This window comes from Pinus tabuliformis, chromosome 3_2, assembly GCF_031772625.1.
Source record: "Pinus tabuliformis cultivar Carrire ecotype Pingquan chromosome 3_2, CPIR1, whole genome shotgun sequence".
In the NCBI taxonomy this organism is placed as follows: Eukaryota; Viridiplantae; Streptophyta; class Pinopsida; order Pinales; family Pinaceae; genus Pinus; species Pinus tabuliformis.
The window spans coordinates 848,249,355-848,259,653 of record NC_142302.1 but is presented as its reverse complement, the minus strand read 5'-3'; the positions used below and the strand labels follow the sequence as shown (position 1 = coordinate 848,259,653).

The window sequence follows — 10,299 nt, the reverse complement described above, 5'->3', positions numbered from 1 at the left end:
AAGAATGGGTTAGGTCTGTGCTCCTGTCCCATAGACCCCTTTTTGGATATTAACCTTGGATTCTATTCCCGTGGGATCTCTTTTAATGACCATTTGGCTTTAGGAATGGCATTTCATGGCAAAACCCCGATTTTGGTTGCGTGGTCCCGCTCCCTTATCCGCTTATATTACCCTCTTTCCACTCATTATGACCCCATTTATCATTTCTCCCACCTAGGTCCACATTCCTCCATTGGGTCCACATAGGGTAGCTCACTCCTTCCCCTTGTCCACACCTTGGGTCAAGCCTGGAATGATGCCCCAGAGGTTGATGCAGCTAAAAAGAAAGATAAAAGCATATTTGGCCACATTCAACAGAAAATGTATCGCAAAATGGAAAAGATGGTCGGGACAAAACCATTTAGCATGTGGGAAAAAGCCATGACATAAGCTCTACCCCATTCCATGGCCATCGCCCTAGTTCCTACATGGCCTTTGATAAGCCTCCTTTATGATTCAGGAACCCATGATTGTCGCAACCCCCGGTGGTCGATGAACTACCCTGCCTTATAAGGGGGCATCCATTGCTATACTTTACGCATCATGCTCTCATTACATAGAGCCCCGAGCAGTTAACCAAAGAAAATCATAAAAAGGAGAAAGATATATGAAGAAGGGTGGAAAAATCAAGGTTGAGGTAACTCATGCACCATGATTTCTCCCTCCTACACATTATTTACCCAAGTGTGGACTTCCATTTTATTAGTTACCCTTGTACCATGGCATGTGATCCAAGTTTCCCTCTTTCGTTCCCTACTCCATCCCATCATTATGCCACATGCCACCACCATTTGAAGAATGTACCACGAACATACCACCCCCTTTAGAGGTAGAAACCACCTAATAGGATGCTTGATTAACCTTATTTGGAGTTGGGAGACATTAGCACATGCCAAAGCCCACTATGGAAGGGCATGCCATTATGAAGTGCTCACTTGTTATCCATGGTTTATAAACTCTTTTACTTGATTTATTTAATGACTTGGTGTGCTAGAAGGTACGAGGACGCACTGGATCTTATGCAGAATTGCAGGTGATTTCCATTTGGGTTTGGTATCCCTATACAGGGTCCTAACTCCAGAGGGATACATTGGCACATGTAGGGTGTGTGTAGAGAGCCATGGGCCTCCACAACAGCAAACAACACTCCATGGATCCCCACAACCATTTAGAGATTGCTCGTGGTTCACTTATTGGATGAGGAAGATGCACCTGATCCATCATGTCTAACTAGCTCCAGAGTTGCACCATACACTTGGAAGATGATCCAGGACTTTCACGATGATGTCGCATCACCTACACCATCATCTTAGCCCTTGCAGGCAAGCTACAAGCATCTTCGACTTGTTTAGAGACCCATGAGGACACTTGTGTGCCCCCACGTGTCATTTGGAGAACCACAGGTTATTACAAGGGGCCAACCCCTTGTGCACTGCTTTTGGGAGTTCAACTACACATTATGGCACATATGGACTCCATTAGGCCTCCTCCAAGGCCAAACGACATCCACTATTCATTATTCGACCTCTTTAGAGGCTTATTCTTTTGTTTATGAGCTAGTTTGGTAAGCTTGTCACCAAAAGTTAGTTATTTTGCACATTATTTTATTGTAGGGGCTAATGTGGGCCTAATTAGCTAAATCAAACTCATTAGAAGTTTATAAATACAAGTGATGTGAATTAATTTTAGCATCATCACTTGGTTAGACTTGTATCTCTTGTGAGAACTTCGTTATCCTTCTTGAAGGACGAAATTTTGGAGCATGGAATGAATTTTGATGTTTGGATCATTTTCTCTTGTCTGGGAGCTTCTTGATTGGCAAAATTTTTATGGTTGGATATACTCTAAACATGTAAGTGCAACTTTAATTCTATCCTTTTTCTATTTTTGTCATATACATTGTTGTTGGGATTTCGCTATACTAGGGCTAATTTGTTGCATCCATTATTGCAAAGTTGTGGGAATTTTGTTTCCAGATAGTCATGTTTCATGTATGGGTGATGTACGATGAGTGAATGTTCCTAGGGATGTTTCATTGTTGAAATTGTTCTTGATAAGCCATCTATTTTTCAAAACAAAGTATAAAGTCTTTGACGCTGCTCTCCTTTGTCCTAGTGCTAAGTGAAGCTACCTTTAAGGCCTCCCTAACTAAGAAAATTCAATCTGAATCCATAATCATTCTTGACGCCAATATCCCCAAACGATTAGGCACTGTTCTACCATAAGTGATCAACCTAAAAGCTATTTTTCTTCAACGTCTCCTCTTCTTTCTTGTTCTAGCCCCATAGGTCACCTAAGGCATCCAATATCTCACAATCTAGCCATCCAAATACTTTGATTTTTGGTACACAACTGCACTGGTGTTTCCTCAAGAAGCACTACAAATTTCATGATATTATGACAGTGGGATCTCGAGATATCGCAAGCCCTAGATCGAAGACCAATTCTTACCCTTTGTTTCTCCTAGGCTAGAAACCTCACTAGGATCCTCGCATTGACTTTCATTGAAAAATCATTCCTTGATCCCTTTCCCATCCCTAATTAGGTCAAGTATATCATTTGTATCTAAATCCTATCCCCTTGACCTAACCTCGGGTCCACTTGGTCCTATGTGGTCCCATGCACTATCAAAGTTAATTCTTCAAAGATCACTAGGAATCCAAGCTTTCACAAGAATTTCAAGGCCTAGGAACCTCCATTATAAGATACATACCCTAAACCTAAACCTTGAAATTCCCCTTAAGCCCTTCCTTGAGAGCTTTAAACCTTGTCTCGAAAGCAAGCGACATATTTGAGCCTCATTTGTGAATAGGCTTCTAGGATCACCCCTCACCCTATCATTGGTCTATCCATTTAGTGATCCTCATCATAACAGGTCTCCTCCCATCGATGAAAGTTCGTAAAGAGAAGGGAGCCTTAGTCGAGGTGACAATGGGTTATTGCTCCATTTGTTTCCCTTAGCCTAGAAGTATCCCTTCAAGGATCCCCTTATAGGACCCCTGCTAGTTTGAGCGGTAACATTAACCACTAAAGAGGGTGTATCCTTCACAAGCTACAAAAGAAAGGTATTCCTAATTTTCTTTAAACCAAACTTAGGCTTGAAGGTAAATTTTAAGGATGCAAATGAGATACAAAATGCAAAAATGAGATATCAATGCTTTAATGAGAGATACTAGTGTCAAGGTGCTTCCAAATGAAAATTTTCCAATATTCTTATAATCACAATGAGATGTACTTCAAAAGAACAAGATTACTAGCTTATGACAATGTTCCAAAACAACTCAATGAAACAATGATGTTAGATGTTAGAGCAAAACCACAAATGCCTTATTAGAAAATAGTGTGATTATTAGTTCTTACTTATTAGATAGTTGAACAAGCAAGAATTTACAGAAATGTCACACCTTATAAGATGGCAAATGAGATTGCTAACAAGCTATAACTGAAACTACTACTTATTCTTTAAGAGACAAAAGATACTTAAAGGCACTCAGATCAAGTACAAATGCAAGTTAGAAATTCAATTTAAAGAACTAGAATGTAGGATGCTATGAAATAGAGATAGAATGCAAATGCAAAAGAGCAAGTTAGTAGGCTGAAAGATGGCAAATGAGATTGCTAACAAGCTATAAATGAAACTACTACTTATTCTTTAAGAGACAAGATACTCAAAGGCACTCAGATCAAGTACAAATGCAAGTTAGAAATGCAATTTAAAGAACTAGAATGTAGGATGCTATGAAATAGAGTTAGAATGGAAATGCAAAAGGGCAAGTTAGTAGGCTGAAGTGAGTTATTATGTTAGTACTCCTTTCGAAATAAGGAGATGGAGGATGCCAAGGGATCTAGGTCCCAAGCTCCCCAAGAGAAAAATTTATCTTTTATTAATGAGAATTACAGTGGAAGATGCCCTCTAGACAGAGGAGAAAGGCAGGCTCTTCTTCAGGGAACTTCCTACAATATGATAACCTTTCAAACACAGATCCTCTCAAAAGATCCACTTAAGATAGTTCAAATTTGTTTCAAGGATCAAACTATCAAAAGATCCACTTAAGATAGTTCAAAATTGTTTGAAGGATCAAACTATCAAAAGATCCACTTAAGATAGTTCAAAATTGTTTCAAGGATCAAACTATGAACGACTTTAGCCTTCCAACAAGATGATGACAACAAGAAATTTCTTGGCCTAAGGAGCAAGATCTTCAAATGCAATAGACGATGAGAATGTCAGGTCCTTGCTGCAAGAGGAGCTTGAAATCCAGTGACAAAGGGTCCTGCAGTATAATTAAAGCTAGCCCATCACCTTGTACCAGTGATTAGAGTGCCAGGCGACTTTTTTTTAGTGGAAAAATGCAATAGGCCAGCAGTTTTCCTCCAAGTACGATGTAGACCCAACTTCAAAACTTGACAATTATGATAGAAACCCCTCCAAAATTTGGTCAATTTCTGCAAACAAATAAGGTTGGTGTCTAATAAGAAGAGAAATAAGGAAAGGCTCCTCCCAATGCCTTGAGGAAATGGCAAAAATGATAAACAAATCTACTATTCCTCAAGCAATTAAATGCAAAGATAAATACGTCAGCAAATTAGCAGTATACTTTAGTGATAAATAAGTTGCACCAGATTTTGAAAAACCTACTGCCAAGTCAGATCAGTCATATAATAGCCACAACCTAGCAAGAGAAAAGGGTGGAAAATATTGTTAAAATTTTGTTAATTATATCTGATGAGTTATGATTACTTTCAAGCCCTTATTTGTTGAATTTTATTATGAAAACCTCCTAAATTATGTTAGCTGGTCCGAGTGATTATAAACAGAATTTAGTTAGTTAATCTTTGATATCCCTGCGATGAGTGATGATTGAAACCCTTTGAAACTACTTCAGATCAGCAAGGAATTTTATCAGTCCCTTAAACTCACTGCAGGGGTATATGTAAGCCTTAATAGGCTTGAGTTAAGGTCAAAAAAACACAATGAAGGACCAAAGTCCCTTAAACTCACTGCAGGGGTATATGTAAGCCTTAATAGGCTTGAGTTAAGGTCAAAAAAACACAATGAAGGACCAAAGTCCCTTAAACTCACTGCAGGGGTATATGTAAGCCTTAATACGCTTGCGTTGAGGTCAAAAAAACACAATGAAGGACCAGGGGTAAAAGAAGGCCTTTCCTGGGCCTTGAACGAATGGTTCCAACCCTCTTTTAATGACTACTTTTCCTGCAAAGACAAGTGCTAGGCTGTTAGCTGTCTACACAAAAGCGAACCACTGAAACCTCTGCGAAATAGAAAGACAAACCCAAAACTGATGTAATATCTCTGCAAAAATAATAAGGGTCAGTTAATGATTATAGCAACAAATTTTCAATCCCTTGAGACTTATGGACTAGCAAGGAAAAGGCCCTAAAAAATTATGAGAATTCATGTGAAAAAATTCAAATGTTTTCAAGCCCTTTAACGCCTTTAATGTGTGCTTCAGATCAGAGGATATTGGGCCTTTTTCAAAGAAGACCAAAAAATGATGTTAATTTCAATAAAAATATTTTATGGTGAAACTCTGAATGATCAGGATCAAAAATCTTCACAAAAATTCGCTAGCACTTTTCAAAGATTTTTTTATGCATCAGATATAAAAAGGTTAATGCTTGTATAATCTTGCAATGGAAACAAACCCTGAGACCCTTGAAAACAGTGTTTATAGGCCTGTAAAATACCACAGATAAGTCTCAAACCCTTACTAATTACAGACAGATTAGGCCTGCAACACAACGAGTCAGTTTATAAATCAAATGCATCAAGAAAAGACCTTAAATCAATTTGCGGCCAAGGAGATCAGCCTCAAAAGGGTTGTGGCTAGGGTATTTAATATTTATGATGCCTCAAAGCCTAAGGCCAGGTGAAAAAGGGGTCAATAGCCCCTGAGGCTACCCAAAAGGGGCCTTGTAACCAGATTTCAGCCCCGCAAAAAATTTCAATGAGCCTGCAACAAGAAACGAGTTAGCCTTTAGCAAGGAATTGATGAAAACAAGCCTCAAAAAAATCTCTGCAAATTTTTAAATGATAAATCCTTAGGCAAAGTTCCAAATTGCAGTGAATTAATCCTCTTAGGGCCTGCGGCCTTCAAAAAATGATGTTTGTTGAAGGATGGAAGACTTGATATAGTGGATCTATCCCTCAAGAGGTTGCAACCTTGAAGCAAGAAACATGAGTGCTAGACGGCCAGCCCTTTGTGATGAAAATAGAACCAAAACCCTAGTTGTTCAGCCCTTTGTGATCAAAATGGAGCCCAAACCCTAGTCGTTTAGGCTAGGTGAGGGCTAAAACCCTCTAGAAGAAAATTTCTCTTTTAGATCTACAAAATATCAAACAAACCCCAAACAACTATATACAAAAAATGAAAAAAAATATATGTACAATGTAACTAACAAAGTTTGTACTTCAAAACAATCTTCAAAATACTTCGAAGACTAAAACAACCATTGTAGGCAAGTAATTGTATACCAAATATTATATAAAAAGATTGATGATATGATTACAATGAGGGTGACGACCTGCGTATATACGTAGGCAAATACCTCTTCACAAAAGGTCATGTCTTTAGAGACATGCCTATTCATTACTCATTAATTATTATTCATTATTATTATTATTTATATTATTTGTATATATTTTATTCATAACATAACATACAAGGGTTAGATTTGAAACTATTTACAAAATAATCTACAATATTCACAATGGTTTATGGCTCTTATAAGTAGATCTATTCGTTAATGCACAAATAAATTTAAAGAGAAATATTTTTTTATGGTGAGCAATGCCGAAATATTTGCAAATCAAATCGTTAGATAAATCATGAAATTTAATCAAATGGGCTCTTGAGTTTTTCTTGACTTATAGTGGGTTGGTCTAGCCAAAAACTTCCCCTGACGCCCAAGATCTGAATACCTGAAATCTCTACACACTTAAAATCAAATTATTGCATCAATAGAGGCATAGATAAAATAATAACCTTCAAAATCCAGAGATACCTACTAGATAGATCAAATTAAAATGTTTTGCTAAAAACCATCAACTAATACAACATACCTATGTAAATAGTTGATCCAACAAATGGCTAGAGAAATAATAATCTATAAAATTTATTCAGTAGAGTATTAAGCACATATTAAGCACATAATCCAGAAAACAATACCACAAGAAAATAAAGAGGAACACCATCAAGAGTAAACCCCAAATCTTTATTGAGAGTTTGACTCAAAGCTTGATTACAAAATTTCGGTGACAAATGAGGAGCAAATAGTTTCCTTATATAGAAAATAGAGAGATCTAGATCCCCCTCCAATTGGAAAAAGGCTAGGTACAAGAAGTTGCAAAGTTTTTACTTGATCTTGAATAATAAGAACTGAAAATTTGACTTCTTTTGGACCCACGAATTTTATTTATTTAACTAACTAGACCTAGAAAAATTAATTTTTTTGAAAAAAATTATTTTTTTCTGGCTCCAAAGAATTTCTTGTGATTTTTCTACCTTGGAATTGGATTTGTCAAATTAATTCTTCCTTGGGAATGACCACTTTCTAAAATTTATTCAATAGAGTATTAAGCACATGATCTAGAAAACAATACCACAAGAAAATAAAGAGGAACACCATCAAGAGTAAACCCCAAAAGACTTTTTTCTTTATTGAGAGCTTGACTCAAAGCTTGATTACAAAATTTCGGTGACAAATGAGGAGCAAATAGTTTCCTTATATAGAAAATAGAGAGATCTAGATCCCCCTCCAATTGGAAAAAGGCTAGGTACAAGAAGTTGCAAATTTTTTACTTGATCTTGAATAATAACAACTGAAAATTTGATTTCTTTTGGACCCACGAATTTTATTTCTTTAACTAACTAGACCTAGAAAAAATAGTTTTTTTGAAAAAAAATATTTTTTCCTGACCCAAAGAATTTCTTGTGTTTTTTCTACCTTGGAATTGGATTTGTCAAATTCATTCTTCCTTGGGAATGACCACTTTCTCCAAATTTGTTTTTCCACTTGGAGAGAATTTTATTTTCTTTATTTTTTGACTCAAAATTAATTCATTTTCTGGCTTAGGATTTCAATTTAATTTAGCTAGAAAAATTAATTAATTGACACCAGAGGGGATTAATAATTTTTTCCACCCTCAAATATTTTAAGCCATGGTGTCTAAATATGAGGGACCATGCACCAAAATATTTTTACATCAAGATATTACAATTAATTGTATCCTTGAAAGGGGAAAACACCTTTATACATACCCTTAATAATTTACCCAATTCTGCAAAATCTAGTATAGACCAAGTGTGTTTGTAGTAATATAATTTAGCCAAATCTGCTTAAATTATTCCCAAACACGCTTTTACAGAAGACTCAAAATAACACTAGGACTCACCTAAAACCTTGTCAAAGAATTCCATCCTAGCTTTGGGGTTTAAGATGGAAGAAAAACTTTGTCGATCATCCATATTTAGAAACACACATAATTCGGTGAGGTTAAAAAACTTCCTAAGATAAAATCCTTTGTCAAAATCAGAGGCTTACCTAGGTGTTGTTACATAATTAAACGATCATACTAGCATCATTTACAATAAACTTGCAGAATTAGGGTTTACAATGACAAAATTGATGTTGAATGATGACACTGATCTTTGAAAAAAGTTTGTCCACTGACTTGTACCCTTCATGGACAATTGACAAAATGTGGTCTAACATTTAGCTCTACTTGGAGACACATTGCTTCAATGAAGGAATGTGAGAATCCAGAATCTGCATTCAAAAACCAAAGTAGATCAAATACATATCCATTCATATACAAATCATAATCATCATATAATATCAAGCACTAGAATATTCTAATAATAGATAAATGAAATCTAATCTATCGACGTGAAATGGAAATACTGAAATGAAACCTAATCCAGTAACATAAATGAAAAGGAGTAAGGTTAGAAATACAATATAGAGGATGCTCCATGGCATCAAATGTCATCTTTGTAGAACAATTTGAGCATCTAGCCATTTACAAGTAAGTCAAGTGGTTCACCATCCAATGTGCTCAAGTGAAATGAATTTGTTCTGGCAATTGCGTTGACGATATAAGGTCCCAATCACAAGCAATCGAACTTTCCATGACTTCCAGGCCTCTCATTCATGCGATCCCAAAGTAATACCATATCTTCAATCTACAAAGATCAAGCTCGAAAAGATTTATCAAAACTTTTCTTAACATTAGATTGACTTTTACACATGCTATCAAAAGCTTTCCTACTAGTTTCATCCAATTCCACCATTTGATCATATTGAACAACATCTTTTTCATTAGTAAAATGTTGAAGAAGTTGGCAAGATGGCATCTAAGGTGCACAGGTAAAGTTATATCCAAGACATAAAATAATTCAAAGGGACTTTTTCTAGTAGTCTTCTTCTTGTTAATCCTATTTCCCTACAGTGCATACTTGATCTTGTTATCCCAAGCCCTCTTATTGTCTCCAACTATCTTCTTGATAATGGTTATAATATTTTTCTTGCTTGATTCAGCAAGACCATTAACCTGAGGATAATAGTTAGATGTATTGTCGCACAAAATGTCTAGGCACCGCGACAACGTCTCAGATCGAGGGTTGTCACACTGATCCCCAATCCCTCTGTTTGAGTTGTCTCCCAAGATGTCTCCCAATAGCAGACTGAGAGAGGTAGCCCCTATGAAAATGGAATGAGGGAAAATCGATTGGGAACCAACCAATCTGGGAGACACAATTAAGCATTCAATACTTGTTTAGATTGCACAAGACTTTTAAAGGATTCGATTTGATTTGAGGAAAATGATACACATGCCTGGTGGAGTCAATTATCTGGCAAAGGAGATAAAGTCCAAGTAAAGGATGGGAAACTATTACTGAATGATTCGACTATCTTATATGCAAATGCAAAACTTAAAGCTATGTGAAATGCAGGGACTTGGTCAATTTTAGTTAACATGTTTGTTCTAAGTTTGATCCCTTAATGTTTCTATCGACCAAGCTTATGCTTGGAAGTAAAATTCTAATGTGCAAGAACTATTTTAGTATGCAAATGAAAAGTGAAATAATGTAATCGTGAAAGGAGGAGGGCCTAAAATTATTTCTGAAATATGTCTTGAATGTTTTTTAACTTAAGGCTCAGAAAAATGTACAATAGGAAACCAATGTAAAATGCTGGAAATAAAACACTTAATATTCAAAAATCCATTTGCATGAA

The 10,299-nt window shown here is 36.2% G+C and overlaps 1 long non-coding RNA gene across 2 annotated transcripts; it reads right to left on the bottom strand.

Moving 5' to 3' along the window:
• Nucleotides 1-8,479: 8,479 nt before the first annotated feature.
• On the bottom strand, nucleotides 8,480-9,244 carry LOC149183330 (uncharacterized). 2 transcript variants are annotated; one of them, XR_016257698.1, is made up of 2 exons: nucleotides 9,019-9,244; nucleotides 8,480-8,829 (listed from the first exon to the last, which is right to left on the bottom strand). It is a non-coding gene; the product is annotated as an uncharacterized LOC149183330 (long non-coding RNA). The 2 variants fall into 2 exon arrangements; XR_016257697.1 differs by having other exon boundaries at nucleotides 9,107-9,244.
• Between the last annotated feature and the right edge of the window lie 1,055 nt (nucleotides 9,245-10,299).